The 21,991-nt window shown below is 38.9% G+C and overlaps 1 non-coding gene and 1 pseudogene across 1 annotated transcript; both read left to right on the top strand.

Moving 5' to 3' along the window:
• Positions 1-1,786: 1,786 nt before the first annotated feature.
• On the top strand, positions 1,787-1,896 carry LOC130025845 (U6 spliceosomal RNA). The gene has a single exon (XR_008792814.1). It is a non-coding gene; the product is annotated as a U6 spliceosomal RNA (small nuclear RNA).
• Positions 1,897-20,692: 18,796 nt separating this feature from the next.
• LOC130025792 (uncharacterized) lies at positions 20,693-20,789 on the top strand (annotated as a pseudogene).
• Positions 20,790-21,991: the final 1,202 nt, after the last annotated feature.

Here is a 21,991-nt window from a genome sequence, read left to right as displayed (position 1 = left end):
TTCAAAGAAATTGATCAAGCACTCCTGAAATTCACATGGAACAACAAACGCACACGAATAGCTAAAGCAATTCTTGGGGAAAAGACAATGGAGGCATCACCTTCCCCAACCTCAAACTCTACTACAAACGATAATAATGAGAACAGCATGGTACTGGAACAAAGGCAGAGCTGCAGACCAATGAAAAAGGATTGAATATACTGACACACACCCTCAAATATATAATCATCTAATCTTTGATAAGGGAGCAAGAAATGTGAAGTGGATCAAGAGAGTCCTCCTGAACAAACGTTGCAGAAAAAACTGGAAAGCTACATGCAAAAAAAAAATGGCTCAGACCTCTACCTAACACCATGCACAAAAGTCAGATAAAAATGGGTCAAAGGCCTCAACATCAGACCAGAATCCCTCAGGTTCATTGATGACAAGGTCGGCAAATCCCTCCACGACATTGAAGCTAAAGGTAACTTCAAATATAACACGCCACTTGCCAAGCAACTGGAAACAGAGATAAACAAAGGGGACTATCTTAAATTAAGCAGCTTCTGTACCTCAAAAGAAACAGTGACCAGAAACAAAGACTCCGCTATGCGGGCCAGATTCTCGCAGAAGCCTACCAGGTTCTCTGAGAGTGAGAACTGGACAATCAGAGTTGCTGTCTTCTAAATAAGATCCAATCTCTGGATGTTGGCCATTGATGGCATTACATGGATCCAGGGGCAGTTCGTGGTTGTAGCACTTAATTATTAGAAGATGGGGGATCTGGAAGGAGGGGGCACAGTCTTGATCTGAGCAGCCATGGAGTTCTCATCCCCCGGTCCCGCACATCTGGGTTCCTCTTTCAGTTCCTTCATGCAAGAGGCTCCTTCAAGCTTGGGAAGGGTGGTCTTAAGCGTACCTATGGCTGGTTGCAGAGGTCTTCAGCTGCCGGGGCTCTAATCAGGTCGGTGAGGGAAATTCACCCCGGGCACCTCCAAGGGGCCTCGGTGAGGAAAGCCATGTGCGAGGTCAGGACACTGTCATTTTAGACATATTTGGAATTAATTTTAGATCGAAAAGTACACATCATTCAAAATACTTATGTGCTTAGTAATAAATTACTACACACTTGTTCAATCACCTCAGAGACCCCACTCTGCTCAGAGAACTAGATTTTTAATTACAGGTCTGTTTTGCCCATGTGTCATGACTGAGAATCACTATCAGTAGATATGAAACTAACTATACACAAAGATGCACACAGGTTACTTTGAGTCATCTATGTTGTTAATGTGAGTTGGCCATTAAACTTCACTGAGACCCTTTGTTCTGTCCTTTATAGGAGCCTCATGAGTCTCACCTTCCGTTCAAGTTGAACTTGTAATAAGGTGGAATGAAATCATCAATATGATCCTCACCTCATCCTTCAGGAGAAAAATCCTACATACATTCAAGGTGGTCAAAGTGCAGACAACACCATCCACCTTTTCCTGGAGATGTACACAGGACTGAGGTGAGAACAGCAAAAGGCTCTATTTTAATGTTCTTAATGAAGGATTCAGGGAACAACATTAAACAAACTCATATACCATCTTCCAAAAGAATTATTTTGTAAAACTGATGCCTAGGGTATGGTAAACGATAATATAGTAAAAACCACATTTTTATTTCTGGGACATTAAAGTTCTAAATCTATTTATTATTCATGCTGCTTTGAAATACATTCCTTGATTAGGAATCATTGTCTGCCATAGGAGTGAGGAAGGACAACACTCAAAGTAATAAGAAGCGAAAAATATGGAAAAATGTACTCCTACTAGGTTTGATAACACATATACTAAAATTGAAATGATACAATGATGAGCATGGTCCTTGCACAGAGATAACATGCAAACTTGTAAAGCATTCCATATTTTTGTTGCAAGAAGAATTAACAGGTATACTTTAAGCTAAGACAATCCCCACAAGTACAAAAATTCTACATAAAGAGAGCACAAATCCCCAAAACAACAATCTCTCTCAATGTCAATGGACTAAATGTGCCAATTCAGAGGCACAGAATAGGAAGATGAATTAGAAAATTGAACCCAACATTCTGCTGCCCGCAAGAAACATGTCTGAACAATCAAAGCACCCATGGGCTAAAAGTAAAAGGCTGGGAAACAAGTTTTCAAGAAAATATCACCTCCGCAAAGCTGGAGTGGCCATACGAGTATCAGACCACATGGACTTCAAGCTAAAGGTTATCAGATACAGTGAAGGTCATTTCTTAATGATCATGGGATATGTACATCAGAAAGAACTCACCCTCCTCAATGTATATGATCCTAATGACAGACCAGCAAAATACTTTAAAACAACTTCTAATAGACTTATAGAAAAACATTGATAGTAACACAATACTAGTAGGAGATTTCAACACTTCTTTGTCACTTCTCGATAGATCAGACAGACTGAAGCTCAGCAAGGAAATATTTTCTTAAGGGAAGTAATGAACAATCGTTGGCTTAGGGAAGAAATCAAAGAGGAAATAAAAAGTTTACATAAACAAATGTGGATGAGGACACGAGCTACCAGAACTTGTGGGACACAGAAAAAGCAGTGTTAAGAGAAAAGATTATAGCTCTGCCAGAATTCATCAGGAAGAAAGAAAGGGCCTACATGAATAAATTAGAGCTCAAGATTTTGGAAAATAACCAACAAAAGTAGTCCAAACTAGGCTGGAGGAAGGAAATAATAAAACTTGTACCAGACATCAATGAGCTAGAATCCCAAAATACAATCCAGAAGACCAATAAGAACAAAAACTGGTTCTTTGAGAAAATAAATAAGATCATTAAACCATGAGAAGCCTCTCAAAGAAACAAAGAGAAAGAATTCTAATAAATCGAATCAGAAATGCAAAGGGGGGTATCCTAATAGAAAGTACAGAAATCCATAGGATCATCAGAGATTATTTTGAGAATCTTTGCAGCAGGAAATGAGCGAATCTTGAATAAATTGATAAATTATTGGATTCCAATTACCTACCAAGGCTGAACTAAGAAGATTTGGAATAATTGAACCTATCACTAACAAGGAAATTGAAATGATGGTCAAAATTTTACCCCCAAACAGAATCCAGGGCCCAGATGGATTCAATAGTGAAATATTTCAAACCTTTAAAGAGGAACTGCTTCCATCATTTTTAAGATTTTCCAGGAAATTGAAGAAACAGAAATACTCCCAAACAGTTTCTATGAGGCAAAGATCACCCTAATACTCAAATCGACAGAGACACCACAAAAAAAGAAAATTGCAGACCTATTTCCTTTGTGAATACAGATACAAAAATTTTCAAGAAAATACCAGCAAAGAGAATCTAGAAACTCAACAAAAGATCACACACTATGACCAAGTAGGTTTAGCTTGGGGATGCAAGGATGACTTAACATTCTCTAGTCAATCAACAGAATACACCATCTCAATAAAATAAAGAAAAAAGTCATATGATCATATCAATAGATGTAGATAAAGCATTTGATGAGATCCAGCACCCATTCATGATGAAAAACTCTCAACAAAATGGGAGTTGAAAGTACTTTCCTCAATATAGTCAAAGCAAACTACCACAAACCCACAGCAAGCATTATTCTCAACTGGGAGAAAACTAAAGGCTTGGAGCAGAAATCAATGAAATAGAATTCCAGAATACAATCAGGCACAAACCAAGTTACCCACTCTCACCACTCCTATACAACATAGTACTTGAAGTACTTGCCATATGATTTCGTTAAAAAAAAAAAAGATATCAAGGGCATCCATATAAAAAAGGAAGAACTCAAGCTTTTACTATTTGGAGATAACATGATACTATACTTAGAAAGTCCCAAAAAATCTCCAAAAAAGCTCCTGGGAACAATAGATTTGTTTAGTAAAGTAGCATATTACAAAATCATGGCTTTCCCATATATTAATAATGAAAGAGAAAAAAAGAGATAGAGAAAAACAATCCCATTCACAATAATACCTCAGAAAATCGAGTATATTGGAATCAACTAAAAAGGTTAAGGAACTGTACCAAAAAAAAAAAACCTACAAAACACTACTTCACGAAATAAGAGAGTATATGAGGAAATGGAATCACATCCCATGCTCATGGATTGAGAGGTTTAACACTGTCAAAATGGTAATACACCCAAAAGCTATATAAAGATTTAATGCACTTTCTAAAAGGATACCCATAACATTTTTTAAATAAATAGATTAAACACTCTTGAAACTCATACACAACCATAAACTCCCATGAAGAGCTAAAGCAATCTTTGGTAAAAAGAAGAAGGGAACACCTTCCCCAACTTCAATCCCTACTACAAAGTTGTAGTCATCCAAATACCATGATATTCAGATAAAGACAGGCCTCAGATCAATGGAATATAGTCAAATATCTTGACGCTGGCCCTCAGATTATTATTACCTAATCTTTCATAAATGCTCCAGAAATATGAAGTTGAGCTAGGAAGTCTCTTCAGCAACTGGTGCTGGGAAAACTGGACAGCAACATGCAAAAAAATGAACTCAGACCTCTTTATAGTGCCAGGCACAAAGTCAGATCAAATGTCTTAAAGACCTCACTATCATACCTGAATTCTTAAGATATATGGAGAAAAATGTGGGAAGATCCCTTCATGACATTAAAGCTAAGGGAAACAAAAAAGCAAGCAAGCAAGAAAGAAAGAAAGAAAAAAAATTAAAAATTAGAAAATAATGCTGTTTGAAATGCTAAGGATCAATCCCAGATCATCATTTTCTTGCGTTTTTGGGTCACACGTGGCGATGCACAGTGGTTACTCCTGGCTGTGCACTCAGGAATTACTACTCATGGTGCTTGGGGGGACCATACAGGATGCTGGGAATGTAACCTTGGTATGCCGTGTGCAAGGCAAATGCCCTAGCTGCTGAACTATCGCTCCAGATCCCCCCCTCTCCATAATGCATCATCTTGAGGGCCTCAGATTTTTACCTTCGATTTAGAAACTTCATGTTTACATTGACACAGTAAATCGAAACCACAGAACCATTGAATGGCATGTTATAATGGTAGCAGCCATGAGCAAACTTTGATAACCCATAAGTTGTCATGAATGAATTCTGTCTCAGAGGCTTCACTTCTGAGGATACCTGTCACTACCTCCTTTCTGTTACGTATCCCAGGATCAGAACCTACATCAGGCCATCAGTAGAAATTGTCCACCCGAAAGCTAGCCTTCCACTGAGATCAGAATCCTTGATCCATGTAACTTGTAATTTTTCTTTCATGATTTGTTGACCTTGTTTCAGGTGGAGGCATCCAGAGCATAAACTCAGCTTTCCCGTTGTTTCCACAGGAAATCCAAATACCTAAGAATGTTATCATTTCTGACGCCACTGTTACAGATTTTTTGGAATCCCACGGTAAGATACTATCATTAATGTTATAATATTACTGTTCTCCATAGTTCAGATCTCCCCAAAGAACTCTCTACCCACCTCATTCCAACTGCAGACTCCAGTTTATCATGCTCCTGAAAGTACTTCTAAGAGTTTCACTCAGGTTCTCCCCTAAAGTGCAAAGGTAAAGTTCATACCACTCCAAGTACTTATTCCTAAACTACCAGAGTGGGCTTGTTCCTCAAGCTTTTGTTCTCATAAGAAGAAATACCGTGCTTCCTTTCTCTATGTCTCTCTTTGCTTGCTTTGTCAAATGACTGTTCTCGCTTGAACAAATATTCCATTCCATCCTACACCTGTTTCACAAGTTTCTGAGTGTTTTTCAGTAAAATCTATTTAGCTTCACTAAACTAAAAATTTTAAAACACCAGAGCATTGTTAAAACCAATATTTGTATCTTTTAAACCACAAATTTTGAAAATGAAAGGTGGTAAAGCAATGGAATACTACTCAGTTGTATGAAGTGAAATCTTCTTATTATTTGTATATAAAATGGATTACATGAGGAAATTATGTTTAGTGACATAAACCAGGCAGAGAAAGATAGGCATCCTACAAGTTCATGCATATGTGGCATATGGAGAAAACAAATTAAAAGAATAAAATGAGACAGACAAACGTCTAAAACATTATTTATATTCTGTGATTTATAATTCAATTAACAATGGTTTCTCATACACATAATTCCAACATGACACTCACTCCTCATTCTCTCAAAGAATAAACCCTCCCTCTACCCCAATCCCCCAGAATCCCTCACTCTCAATCCCCTGACTCAATTGTGTGGATCAGTTCTCCCCTGACATTGCTCTTGAACCTTTGTTTCTACCTTGCTGTGTGTCTTTACATCCCACATATGAGAAAAATCTCTCTGTATCTGTTCATTTCCTTAAGGCTAACTTTACATGCATGATATCCTCTAGTTTCATCCAATGTTGAAAATTGCATAATTTTGATCTTTTCAAAGCAATAAAAACAAACTTTAGAACTATGAGACTATTTAGTTACCAGATCGAGAAGTATAATCAAAGTGGAAAAACTGAACTATGGTGAATGACAGAGTAGGCCTTTCAGTAGTGAGTGTAATATGATACATGCACGTTGATTCTGCATAATCCTAAAATTTATGAAATTCTATAATGTAATTCTATAAGGTAATTTTACATAATCAAAAAAGTATTTAAATAATTTACATTTATCTATGATTTTGACGTATCTTTTGTGTCGAACTATCAGAAATAAAAAGAATGTGAGATAGAGATATGGTGTATCACTATACTTTTAAACAAGAGAAGCGCTAAAAATTTCTGTGTCTTGATGAACTCTCATATAAATTGACTCCAAAATCAAATTAATATACTCAAGGAAAAATAAAAGTCAACCAATTTAATCTTTTGCCTTCAGTCAGGTTCCCATCTGCTGATCTCTCGCAGACAAAAAAAATATTTACTTTATTTTTTAAAAAATTTTTATTAGTGAAACACCTTGATGTACATTTGTACATTTACAAATTTTTGTGCTTGGGTTTCGATTATACAATGATTAAATGCCCATTCCTCCGCCAGTGCCCATTTTTCACCACCATGGATTTCAGTATCCCTCCCACACCAATCCCCACCATGCCACCCTGCCTCTGTGGCAGGGCATTCCCTTTTGTTCTCTCTCTCCTTTCGGGTGTTGTGGTCTGCAAAAGAGGCATTGAGTGTCATTCATGTTCAGTACATAGTCAGAATTTTTATTTTCAAAGGACTTCTTGGCGGAGGTTTGGCATTCTTTGCTAGAAACCAACTTCTTTTCTTCTGCTTTTTTTTTTCTAGAAATATATATTTATACTAAGACTGATTAGTCATGGCACCAAATTGACAAATGTCCCTGTTTTTACTTCAGTACTCTTTCCTGATTATCAGAAATTATTAGCAGTGGACAGAAAAAATTAGCCCAAAATTCGTGGGGGAAAGGGAAATGTTTATGCTTTTCTTAGTTTGGAAAATCCCTGTCAGTAGTATAGTGACATTCATCTAAATTTGTAAACACAATGATTAAGAAGAGGTAAACCATGACTGCCACTTCAAGGAAGAACGGGTCTTCAGCAAATATCCATGGTTTCAGAAGGATGGCTCTGGCTTGGATGGGGGGGCAAACATGAGAGCTGTGAGCTACCTGCAGTTAACACATGCTCTTAGGCTATGTGGTGATACTGCTGAGAAATGTGGCGAGCCCTAATTAGGTAGGGTCATGGTGGAGAATGGAATGATGACAAGAAAACAGAGCAACAGGACAAGATGATAGATTCCTTTGTATAAAAGTTTTCATCTCTAATGTACTAATCTGTGAATAAGAGAACCAACTTTTTATCATTTTCCTGGCAATATATTATCCTTACATAGTGCTTCAGGAAAAAAACGCTTCCCTTGTTAGTTATTATAGCCTGAATATCTGTGAGGTCTTTGAACTCTTTCTATGTATACAGTGCTGATGACTGAAACCAATCTCACTATTTAAGTATCTAAACTGCAATGTTCTCACCATTTAACTCACTAAACTCTGATGGCTCCAAATCTTCTTAGATCAGCTTTCATCTTTTCCATGATATCCAGGCTTCTCTTCCCAACTGTCAACTCTCCCTTTCTTTCTCCCTCTCTCTACCAACTATGGTCTCCCTGCCAAAATTTGCTAAGACAAGCTTTCTTGAAATATAGACGTAAGTTGACTTCTCTTTTTTTTAAAATTTAGGCAATTTTGATTTCAAAGTCATTTATAATGGAGATTTGTCATACAATATTTCAATTCTAATCACACCACCAGTGTCTGCATCCTTCCACCAACAGATTACCCATTTCTCCCTGCATTCCCACCGATTTCCTTGACAAACACATTTTGAAGTTTTACTATTGTACTTTGGATTCCATACTTACAGTAGTGTTGGCATTGGTGGTTAAGACATACACCTCAACTTTTTCATGCTGGCCTTCCTGGATCAATGCCCACTGACACCATGTAGGGGAAATATATGAGAACAAATCATTAAGCTCCAAATTTTTCAAATAATCTTTAAACAATTCTAATCGAAAAGAAAATAGTGAGAACTGGAGGAGACAACTATAAAATCCAGATCCCCGACGAGAACAGTGCAGTCTCTGCCCCCGCGCCTCGGTGTTCCTTCCCGGAGTCCCTTGGAGGGGAGCGGGTTGAGCTTTCCTCCCCGCCCCGGCCAGGGCTACGGCAGCCGGAGACCTCCAGGACCAGCCACCACCATGCTGAGACCACTCTCCGCACACCTGAAGGTACTGGCAGAGGGATAAAGCCACGCGGGTTCCGGGGCCGAGACCTCCAAGCCTACTCGAATTGGAGTCGAGCATCTTCCACCCAGATCCTCCAAATTCCAGTAGGCGGGGGTCACACCCACCACCTGGCCCCCTGGCGCCGTGTAATCCCCTCAGCGGCCAAGACTCAGAGACTATAAAATCCAGATCCCGGAACCGCGCTGCCGCATTCGCGGCCACGCGACATCTTATCAGAACTTTTCTTTATGACATCTTATTATCTCATTCCTACTTTGGACAAACTTGCAGGCTATCGAATGTAGCCTGCCCACAGGGCAGAGTCTGGCAAACTCCCCGTGGCCTACCAAATATGCCAAATACCAGTAACAATGATGAGTCTCATTCTCCTAAAGAGCCGTGAATATAATCTCAGGGCTAGGATGAAAGAGACGTTACTGGGGCCTGCTCGAGGCAATCCACGATTAACAGGATGATGAAATGAAATGAATGAAAAAACAACAGAAGAAATCAGTGAAGGAGATCTGTCATCACGCAAGTTAGGTGACCCTGCTGAGGTGTGGTCAACAGGGTGTTTTGTGCTCTTCTCTCCTTCCACCAGAAGTCCCAACCCTATGATTTTTGTCTCTTCAGTCCGCATAAAATGGAAAAAGTTTTACCACACAGACATCCATGTAATGAGCCCAGCCAAGGTGATAAAAATAAATTTCAGCAAATTCATAGGTTAGCCATGGTGGTAGAAACTAAATATCATATTTTTGTATTGAATCTGCAGGAGACACATATTACAAACATTTTTTTATGATTCAGTTTCAATCATAGGATAGTTTAACACCCAAGCTCCACTAGTATACAGTTCCATTGCTAATGTCCCCAGTTTCTCTCCCACCACTCCCTCTCCCAACCCCAAACCCCACCTGACAGCCTGCTGTCTCTACACTATGGCAGGCACCTCTCTCTCTCTCTCTCTCTCTCTCTCTGTCTCTCTCTCTCTCTCATCCTTTGGGCATTATGGATTGTAATACAGAGAGGGAGAGGTTCTCACGTTTATTCCTTTACCTACTTTCAGGACTCAGTTCTCACCCAGAGTAATCACTTCCAACTATCATTGTCATAGCGGTCCCTTCTTTATTCCAAATGCTCGCCTTCAGCACTTGTGGCAAGCGTCCAACCATTGACCAATTCTCCTGGCCTGTGTTTCTGCTATCCTTGGCTTTTAGTCTCATATTCTGGTTTTTTATATCCAAAAAATGGGGTAGTCCAATCAGTATACCCCTTTCCTTCTGACTGATTTCATTGAGCATAATATTCTTCCCTGTACATCCATTTATAAGCAGATTTCATGATGTCAGTTTCCTGCCAACTGCGTAGTATTCAATTGTGTAGGTATACCATAGTTTCTTCTGGCTATTGTGAATAGTACTGCAGATGGTATTTCTGTTATAAATATCATGTTTAATGTAACTTACATAGGAAAATACTTCCCAGGTTCCAAACATACATAATCCACTCACAAACACAAATTTATTTACTTTTTAAAAAAATATAATTTATTATGATTCTTTCTAAAAAACGGAAGCGATTAACAAAAACTCAGGGAAAACATATTCTATAAAAGCCAAAAAAATAACCTTAAGAAAGGACAGCAGGTACGTGTTCTTGCTCCTCAAAAATCCATATGTTTCTTGATATATTGTCAATATCTTTCTATAGCCTTAAAATTCTTCAACTTCATTTCTAAACACTATTTAAAGTTATATTAATTTAATAGGTATAATCAGCTTTATAGAATATTTATTTGATTCTTTCATATTTTGCATAAACAACGTTTGAATTAACCATAGCACTGTAGCACTGTCCTCTCAATGTTCACTGATTTGCTCGAGCGGGCACCAGAAACGTCCCTATGGTGAGACTTGTTGTTACTGTTCGTGGCATGTTGAATACATCACAGGTACCTTGCCAGGCTTTGCCATGAGGGAGGGTTACTCTCAGTAGCTTGCTGGGCTCTCTGAGAGGAGGAGAGCAATCGAACCCAGGTTGCTCGTGTGCAAGGCAAAAGTCTTACCCACTGTGCTATGGCTCCAGCCCATATATATATATATATTTATACATATATATGTGCATTTACACACACATACATATCTATATATTCCTCTTACATGGCTCTTAAGCTCCAACTCATATTTCTTTCTCCTCCAATTATTTACTACTTCTCTCCCCATACTTGGGGCTCAACTAATTTTCCGAGTTCCCTCAGATGCATTTCTGAGGCCATGATAAAGGAATGCATAACACATACATGCAAGGAAGGCACAAAGCATATGTAGATAAATTTCATATGGACATATAATTGTGATGACTAGTTTACAAACTGTATTCGCTTCAAGTACAGAGTTCCTCATCTCTGGATCTGTGTATTCATACTCCATGCACTGTCAAATATCCAGCTACTGTCCACAACTAACTAACAACACTCCCCTACGCATTTCAGTCATTTACTTCCCCTCCTATTAGGACGATTTTGATGTCAGAGTGTAAAGGTTTGATTTTGCTTTTGTTTTATTAGTTCATTTAATTTTTTTCTTTATATTCCCGAAACAAATCAAATATTTTTTTTAAAAAAATAAACGACAGGAGGTGATATCAGGCAACAATTGAAATAATTGATGTGGCTGAGAATCAGCAAGAGTCTTCCAGGTCAGTGTGAGGAAAGGAACATCCAGTTGTCCTTCCCAGCATATTTCCAAAGGGCTGGCTTGGAGGAGGGTACATTCTGGAAAGAACCGCAGGAGAGTAGTAGTGTCTTGAACATATAGGGGACTATGTTCTTCTTTGAAAATGTAATGGTATTGACCTCCATTGCAAACCACAACACCCTAAAACAAAGAAAAAGCAAAAGGGAATGCCCTGAGTTGGGGGAAAGTCGGGGAGATGGGGGGTGGGAGGGTCATTGGGTTCCTTGGTGGTGGAGAATGGTCACTGGTGGAGAGATGGATACTTGATTCTTGTATAACTGAAAACCAAGTACAAAGGTATGTAAGTCTACAACTGCACCTCATGGTGTTTCATTAATAAAAATAAATAAAAAGTAAAAAATTAAAAGTGCTATCAGCTGGTATAAGAAAAAAATGTAGTGGTGTTGACTAGATTACATCAAGATCATTTTTATCTATAGGATGCTATGATTCATCTTTGATTCACTGATTGATACTTTGAAATGTCCCAGTTCATCCTCATTCAGAGAAGTCATTTATTTCTTCGAGTATTGATTTGTACAGGGAATTCCTCACAAAATTCTTTATATAATGTCTATTGAGGGACTCAAGGATAATGTTCTTATTACCATTTTCAAAGAAAACAAAAATACTCTTTTAATAAGATTTCTTGGTTCTCTATCTAAAAGCTAAATGACAACAATAAAGTTTAACTCAATATTTTCTAAAGCGCAGTACACTAGTACTTGAAAAGAAATTTTAAAAGACTCTGGGAGAGGGAGGAGGAAAAGTCATGGATCTATAAGGATTAGTACAAGTGTTTGGGTGTGTGGGGCATGGGAGTGTGTAGAAAAGATGAGATCACACTCAGCTATGTGATCTAATTTCTATATATCTATTCTCTAGATACCAGCGATATATTCACACAGGTGTATTCATATGACTATAATGTACACTAACCCTGTATCATGTACATTCACCTAATCCTGAAGGCTTCACCGACATGGCAGCACTGAGAAGGATGAGAAAGGAGAGGCCGACAAAATCTCAAGGCCGACCTACGCTGTCACAATGAAGGAAGACAAAAATGATCGTCTGTACTTTCAATGCATGTACGCTAGCATCAGATGCATCCATCGAGGACCTGATGGTACAAGCGCGAATGATCAAGTACGACATCATTGGTCTGACTGAGACAAGAAGGCAAAAATCTCACTATGCCGTTTTTGACACTGGAGAAGAATTGTTCCTGGGAACTTGCGATAAAAGAGGTGTTGGAGGCGTCAGTGTCCTTGTCAACACAAACTTGACCAAGAGCATTGATTCATTCGAATGTATAACAACCCGAATCAGAAGTTTACATTTGAATAGATGTGGCTCACTGCCTGCAGTTTCTACCTTCGTTGTCTATGCACCAACATCTCATTATGATGAAAGAGAAATCGAGAAGTTCTACATGGAGCTAGAGAAGTTCTATAAAGAAGACCACACCTTCTATAAGATCATTGTGGGTGATTTTAATGCCAAGATAGGACCGAGAAGATCAGCTGAAGAACTTCACATTGGGACCCATGGCCTAGAATGGAATGAACAGGGTGAGAGACTATCTGAGTTCATCATGTCGACCAAAACCATTCATGGTAACACAGTTCCAGAAGGCAGAATCTAAACGATGGACATGGGAGTCTCCCGGTGGAAGATTCCACAGGGAAATAGACCACATCATATTCAATCGACGGTTTTGCCTGACAGATGTCGCTGTTGTCCCAATATTTCGAACGGTATCGGACCACCGTCTCCTTCATGCAAAATTCTACTTCACAGAGCGGGGAGAAAGGGTTGCAAAGTTCAAAAAGAGAACTGCCACTATGACCACAAACTGGGAACTCTTTGGTATAATTGCGGCAACATGGGAAGATGCCATTGTTGACAACATTGACAAGGAATGCGATCCACTGGTTCAGCACCTCCATGAATGTGCGAGGAATGCCAAAAGAGAGATAGACACAAAAAATCGCCTATCTTCAAAAATTCTTCAGCGAATTTGCCAGTGTGGTTTGGCGCATACCTCAGGCAACCGCAAGCTAATGTCCAAGCTCGCAAAGCAGTGCAGAGATGCGATCAAGGAAGACCTCAAATAGAGAAGAGCAGAAGTACTGGTAGATGCGGCAGAAGCCGGAAAAGTATTCGTAATGCCCGCCTGTCCTTCGCCAACTACAAGACCAAGATGACTGCCCTCCGACGTCCTGATGGATCCATCACATCCTCCAGAACGGCAATGGAGAAGATTACCATGACTTCTACTCAAATCTCTTCGACAGCCATGCCCACTTGGCGACATACCAAATTCCACAGAATGGATATGTTGTTCCCAACGTTCTCCCTTCCGAAATCCGACACGCCATTTAGTTGGTAAAGGAACAAACAGCACCCGGCACAGACAAGGTCAGACCTGAGCACCTGAAGAACCTGCAGTCAGTACTCATCAATACACTGGCTCGGCTCTTCACTCGCTAACTGCCTGAAAGCAAGGTTCCGTCCCAGTGGAAAACCAGCGGGACCGTATTACTGTTCAAGAAGGGAGACATCCATGACATTGGCAACTATCGCCCGATCTGCCTATTGTCTGTCATCTACAAGTTGTTCACTGGAGTCATCCTAAATAGGATTGGCAGAACACTAGATGAAGGACAACCATGCGAGCAAGCCGGGTTCTGCAAAGGATTCAGCACCATCGACCATATCCAAAGGATAACCAACTCATTGAGGTTTCTCGGGAGTTCAAGATGCCACTCTGTTTAACATTCATTGACGTAAAGAAGGCCTTTGGAGGTACAGCACCCCCCCAAGGGCCTGGGACCCTCTCTGGACATGCGCAGCTAGATCCAGCCCCTAGAAAGCCGGTTTTCAACCCCTGAGCTGTGTGGGACAGGCACAGAGGCCCAGTTCTGTGCAACAAAGCTGAACGGCTCCAATTCCAAACAGGTACAGCCCGCCCCCAAGGGCCTGGGACCCTCTCTGGGCATGCACAGCTAGATCCAGCCCCTAGAAAGCCGGTTTTCAACCCCTGAGCCGCGTGGGACGGGCACAGAGGCCCAGCTCTGGGCAACAAAGCTGAATGGCTCCAATTCCAAACAGGTACAGCCCGCCCCCAAGGGCCTGGGACCCTGTCTGGGCATGCGCAGCTAGATCCAGCCCCTAGAAAGCCGGTTTTCAACCCCTGAGCCGCGTGGGATGGGCACAGAGGCCCAGCTCTGGGCAACAAAGCTGAACGGCTCCAATTCCAAACAGGAGACGTTCCCAACTCCTCGCCCAGCGCCAGGGACTTTTTCTGGAGCTGCGGCCGCGTCAGCAGCCGCGAAATATTTTCCCACTACATATGCCATAGGAGCCATAAGCTACCTTCTTAGGTGGAAACTTCTCTATTTTAGCTCAGCCACTAGAAATATAGTAGCCAATAACTCATAAGCCTATCTTAACTCTTACTGCATATCAAGCAGAATAGTAACAGTGAACGTGACGGATTAAACCACACCCCTCACAATGGTAAAGCAACGCAAAAGCCCACCAAACTTTCATATTGAAGAGTCTAGCCCAGATGACACCAACAGTACTGTAATGTTAGACAACCTCTCTGACAAGGAATTCAGAAGGGAGCTACTTAGGATGCTTAGGGAATTAAAAGAAACAATGGAAATCAATGCCAATAGAAGATAAGAGGATCTGAAGGCAGAAATGAGGAAATTGCAATCAGAAATGTCAGACCTGAAAAATCTCGTGGGCGAATTGAAAAGCCCAGTGGAAGGCCTCAGCAGCAGAGTAACAGCTGCTGAGAACAGAATCAGTAAGCTCGAAGATGAAGTTCAGAGACTCTCCAGAAAAGAGCAGATAATGGAAAAGAGACTCACAATTCGGGAATAGATGGCAAGAGAAGATCGGGATGAAGCCAAGAGGGGTAACATAAGAATTATTTGAGTCCCAGAGGTACAGGAAGAAAACCTTGATGAAGAAGAAACTGTCAAAGACATCATTGCTACAACGTTTCCAGAGCTGAGGAAAACTTGTGACCACATTCAGGAGGCCCGAAGGGTACCAGCTAGAAGAAATCCGAATAAAAATACCCCAAGACACATTCTGATCAAAATGACCAAAACCTTAGACAGAGACAAAATTCTGAAAGCAGCAAGATCGAAGAAAGAAAATTCTTACAAAGGAGCATTCTTAAAATTCACAGCTGATTTTTCTGATGAAACCCTCATGGCCCGAAAACAGTGGTGGGACATAGTGAAAAAACTCAATGAAATAAATGCCTCCCCAAAAATACATTTCCCAGCAAGACTCTCATTCATAATAGAAGGAAAAACACACAGTTTCACAGACAAACAACAGCTCAGGAACTTCATAGACTCAAAACTGGATTGGCTGTGTACAAGATAAATGCTTTTTGCCCTCCAGTACTCTCTCTCTCAGTGCCTTTTGAATTTCCAGGTTACACATCCTAAAGCATGTGGACTTTTGGCCAGGACCCTGCATGATCACTACAAGTCCAGAAACCAGAAGGAATACCTTACATTAATTTAGGCATTTGGGGTCTTTACAACTATTACCATTGTAATCATCAGGTTTCCATTTGACTTGTGCGATTAGTACCTGTAACTTACGGTTCACATACGACTTACTCTTGTGGATGCATTGAAGTTTACCCTCATTTTTGATCCACTTCAAAAATGACAACTTGAGTTTTTTCAAAGAAATGTTTTTGGAAGGAAAACTTTATTTAAACTCTGTGTCTTAAATTGTTTGTCTAAAATGTAGTTACTAATAATTCTTAGAAAAATAACACATACATAAATATAATTTTTCTATTTCATGTGATTTACATAGGAGGAAGGGTAAAGAAAACATAATGAAAAATATTTATCACATAACTGGAAAAGAATATAGATATTAATGAAATCTGGGCTCTGTAGCAAGCAGCATAGTACAGTAAGTTATGGAGAGCAGACCCAAGAGTAGGCCTTGAATAACAGTGGATGTGATCCCAACCAAAACCAAATAAAACAGTACAATAAGATTATTAATAAATTTTTCCACATATACAATATGTAGACAGTATTCTATTTTACAAAAAACTGCTAGCCAAAAATGGAATAGAAGGTGATTTTTGAGTGCACACTTTAACAGTCCATTAAAGAGAAAGGATTTACCAGTAACTACATAACAAAAAGAAAATAGGCGTAAGCGTGATTGTATTTCATAGAAAGGAAATGTTTTAAATGAGTAAAATACAGAAAAGAAATTTCGAAAGTACAAAAAATTATTCTCATCAGTACCTTTGAATATTAACCAGCAAACAACACGTGTTAAACATAGCATAGGATTTCTCTTGATCACACAAGACACAGAAAAGACCATTTAAAAAGTGATCACAAAATTTGCAAATTTACTTTCAACCCCTAGATTAGAATTAGCTTTATCAACCAGGAAAACGTTCTTCTCAATGTTTAATAAATGAGCACCAAAATCCAATAAAATATCTTTAATGTAGGAAAAATCTTAATTCACAAATATGACAAAAATGTGTAATTAGACCTGTGAGACTTGATTTTTCTTTTTCCTCTTAGGATTTAAAACAGAAGTTGACTATTATCAAAATACTTTCATGTTAGGAAGAAAAAATCACATGAAATAATATTTGTAAAGATGAGAAGCCGCTTTAACCTGGAACCTACTTACCACACAAATGAATCAAATCTCCTTATTCAAGATAGAATATACCAATTTTTAATTTTAACAGGCAGCGCATACATGTACTTAAAACCATAACGTAATAAAAGCATTGAAGATTATGTGTCTTCCACCGCCCTAGATAAGCACTATTAGCTATTTATGGGAAGCATCATTTCTGAAGCGTGTTCATACTCAAATTGTCAAGAACCAAGTACTGTGTTCTAAGAGATAATAAGGAAAAATGCCAGCAATGATGGCTTTCTGATAATATGCTTTTCCTACTGGTACCTTTCTTTTTTGATTTTAAATCTTTGGTTCTCTTCAACATTCTGAACAAACGTTTTCCTCTTCCTTGATAATCGAAGTCCCTATTCTTTCTTTCTTTCTTTCTTTCTTTCTTTCTTTCTTTCTTTCTATACTTTTTCTTTCTTTCTTCCTATTTTTTTCTCCCTCATATTGTCTTGGTGTCGATTGGTCAAAGTTTGATGAAAGTGATCCCAAACTTGCTTACCTTAGAGGGCTTGCCTCCCTAGTGCTCAGCACTCCACACCTTCCACATGCCCCATATTTTCTTATTACCTGGTTTAAATAGAAAACTCAAAGATAAATGATTATTACTTTGTAATATCACTATATTCAAAATACTGAAGTATAAATACAAGTGGAGAGACCATTACAGAGAACACATGCTAGTATATATTAACAGTTTTTCACAGCATCTATATTTTCTGTTTCTGTAAAAATACTGTCTCTGATTTACTTGTTTTAAGTGAATATCATGTAAAATTCACTATTAAAAGGAAAAAGAAACACAGAATCAACCCTCATATATATATATATATATATATATATATATATATATATATGCGTGTGTGTGTGTATGTGTGTGTGTATTTGAGCTCCTAAGTATGTCTAGAATATAATGTAATCAATGGCGAAAAACACTTTGTATGTGACATAAAGTAAGCCAATGTCTAAAGTCACACAGCAAATATCAAAGTCAAGTTAAAATGAGGCTTATAAAATTCTACTTGAATACTTTCTTTCATTACTACGTGCTGTTCTTCCTTGACTGCTAAGTTTAGGGATGATAAATCTAATGACAAGCTTTGAAAGGTATTATTCCTTACCTGACATGGTCAGAGAAGAGGAAATACCGATGAAAGGTAGACGAGAAGAGGAGACTGTACGAGATTACGTCTGAACACTGAAGCGGCTTAAGAACACAAGTGTTTAGTACAGACAACTGCTCACTGGTGATTGGTCATTGGTCACTCGTCACTTGCCATGATGATTCAAATTTGTTTACAAACAACTACATGGGACCCCGAAGATTCTACCAGTTGGTGGTTGGTTTGGTGGGAGAATGATGTCATAAAGTAGGCAGGTGAAAGGTAGAGGCTAGCCAATCAGGAGGTCAGAATCCCATTAGAAGACCAGATTGGATAGTGAGTGGGGTAGATTGAAGCAGGCTAGGGAGATGGAATTCTACAAGACGGTTATAACAGTTTCACCTTCGTCAGACTCTTGTGTTAGAAAAATACTCCCATGATACTCAAGAGCTTAGCTATTTCATTAACAAATCAAGAAAATTACTAAATAATTGTTTATATTGCACTGTTTATGAAACAACATTTGTTATTACCAGTATATTTTAGATAACGTTTACAGCACAGCGGGTAGGGCATTTGCCTTGCAGGAGGCCAACCCTGATTCCGATTCCTCTGCCCGGCAAGCTACCGAGAATATCTCATCCACATAGCAAGAGCCTGGCAAGCTACCCATGACGTATTCGATAGGCCAAAGCCAGTGACAATAAATCTCACAATTTGGTGTAAGATGTTACTGGTTCCCGCTCGAGCAAATGGATGAACTGCGGGAGGACAGTGCTACAGTGCTATGATTGAAAAAATTGGTGGTTTCTTTCAATATGACAACACTTACTCGGATAAGTTGTAGATGAATCGAGATGTGTTAAAATGTAAATAAAATGAGAAGAAATAGTAAATGCACAGGTATCTTATTTGTACAAAACAAACAGTTGTTCTCAGTTTAAAACTGTAGAAGATAAAGAAAAACATATACTCATTTGTGTCAAAATTTTTCAACCTGAAAGAAAAGGAACAAAATCAATTTAAGTAATCAAAAAACAAGCAAAACCAACAAATCCTGGCAATTACTATGATAGGCCAAGGATGAATGTTTTTAATAAATTAGTGCTGTGAAATAAATCAGTATTTAGCTATTATACTTCAATAGTAAAAATAAGCATAAACCATGATCATATAATCTGTATTGAAAGAAGTGTAAATGACTGGTAAACACAAGGGCAAGTTACTCGCAGATGCGTACCAGGTTCTCTCAGAGTGACAACAGGACAATAATTGTTGTTGTCTTATCAACAAAATCCAGTCTCTGTATCTTGGCCATTGATGGGATTACATGGCTCCAGGGGCAGTTCGTGGTTGTAACACTTAGCTACTAGGAGATGGGGGATCTGGTTGGAGGGGGCCCAGTCTTGATCTGAGCACCCTTGGAGATCTCATCCCCCGGTTGCGCACACCTGGGTTCCTCTGTCAGATTCGTTCATGCATGAGGCTCCTTCAAGCTTGGGGAGAGTGGTTTAAAGCGTACCTATGGCTGGTTGCAGAGGTCTTCAGGTGCCGGGGCTCTGCTTGGCACGGTGAGGGAAACTCAACACACCCCCTCCAAGGGATCCTGGTGAAGAAAGCCAGGTGCGGGGTCAGGAGACTGTCATTTTAGACATATTTGGAATTAATTTTAGATCAAAAAGTACACATCATTCAAACTACGTATGTGCTTAGTAATAAATTACTACACACTTGTTCAATCACCTAAGAAACCCCACTCTGCTCAGAGAACTAGATTTTTAATTATAGGTCTGTTTTGCCCGTGTGTCATGACTGAGAATCACTATCATTAGATATGAAACTCACTATACGAAAAGATGCACACAGGCTGTTTTGAGTCATCTGTGTTTGTTAATGTGTATTGGCCATTAAAATTCACTGAGACCCTTTTTTCTGTCCTTTACAGGACCCTCATGAGTCTCAACTTCCGTTCAAGTTGAACTTATAATAATGTGGAATGAAATCATCAATATTCTCCTCACCTCTTCCTTCAGGAGAAAAATCCTACTTACTTTCAAGGTGGTCAAAGTGCAGACAACACCATCCACCTTTTCCTGGAGATGTACACGGGACTGAGGTGAGAACAGCAAAAGGCTCTAGTTTAATGGTCTTAATGAAGGTTTCAGGGAAGTGCATTAAACAGGACTCATATAACATCTTCAAAAGAATTATTTTGTAAAACTGATGCGTTGATTATGGTAAAAGATAATATGGTAAAAACCATATTTTTCTTTCTGGGACATTAAAGTTCTAAATCTATCAAGCTGCTTTGAAATACTTTCCTTGATTAGGTAACACTCTCTGCCATAGGGTATGTAAGGACAACATTCAAAGTAATCAGAAGAGAAAAATTAACTCCTACGAGGTTTGGTTACACATATACTAAAATTGAAATGATACAGAGATTATCATGGTCCTTGCACAGAGACGACATGCAAACTTGTAAAGAGTTCCATATTTTTGTTGCAAGAAGAACTAACAGGGCTACTTTAAGCTAAGGCAATCCCCACAAGTACAAAAATTCTACATAAAGATAGCACAAATCCCCATAACAACAATCTCTCTCAATGTCAATGGACTAAATGTGCCAATTCAGAGACACAGAATAGGAAGATGAATTAGAAAACTGAACCCAACATTCTGATGCCTGCAAGAAACACATCTGAGCAATCAAAGCAACCATGGGCTAAAAGTAAAAGGCTGGAAAACAAGTCTTCAAGAAAAGAACACCTCCACAAAGCTGGAGTAGCCATACTAGTATCAGACCACATGGACTTCAGGCTAAAGGTTATAAGAGACAGTGAATGTCATTTCTTCATGATCATGGGATCTGTACATCAGAAAGAACTCACCCTCCTCACTCTAGATGCTCCTAATGACAGACCAGCAAAATACTTAAAAATAACTTCTAATAGACTTAAAGAAAAACATTGATAGCAACACAATACTAGTTGGAGATTTCAACACTACTTATTCACTTCTCAATAGATCAAACAGACTAAAGCTCAGCAAGAAAATATTTTCTTTAAGGGAAGTAATGTACAACTTTTGGCTTAGAGAAGAAATCAAAGAGGAAATAAAAAGTTTCCAGAAACAAATGAGAATGAGGACGCGAGCTACCAGAACTTGTGGGACACAGCAAAAGCAGTGTTAAGAGGAAAGAGTATAGCTCTGCCAGAATTCATCAGGAAGAAAGAAAGGGCCTACATGAATAAATTAGAGCTCAAGATTTTGGAAAATGACCAACAAAAGGAGTGCAAACTAGGCTGGAGCAAGGAAATAATAAAATTTGTAGTATAAATCAATGAGCTAGAAACCCAAAATGCAATCCAGAAGACCAATAAAAGCAAAAGCTGGTTCTTTGAGAAAATAAATAAGATCAATAAACCTCTAGAAGCCTCTCAAAGAAACAGAAAGAATTCTAATAAATCGAATCAGAAATGCAAAGGGGGTTATCCTAATAGAAAGTACAGAAATCCATAGGATCATCAGAGATTATATTGAGAATCTTTGCAGCAGGAAATGAGAGAATCTTGAATAAATTGATAAATTAATGGATTCCAATTACCTCCCAAGGCTGAACCAAGAAGATTTGGAATACTTGAACCTATCACTACCAAGGAAATTGAAATGATGGTCAAAATATACCCCCAAACAGAATGCC

The sequence above is a fragment of the Sorex fumeus genome, unplaced genomic scaffold (genome assembly GCF_029834395.1).
Source record: "Sorex fumeus unplaced genomic scaffold, SorFum_2.1 ptg000032l, whole genome shotgun sequence".
NCBI classification, from domain to species: Eukaryota; Metazoa; Chordata; class Mammalia; order Eulipotyphla; family Soricidae; genus Sorex; species Sorex fumeus.
The sequence above is the reverse complement of the archived record's forward strand: the minus strand, read 5'-3'. Positions and strand labels throughout refer to the sequence as shown.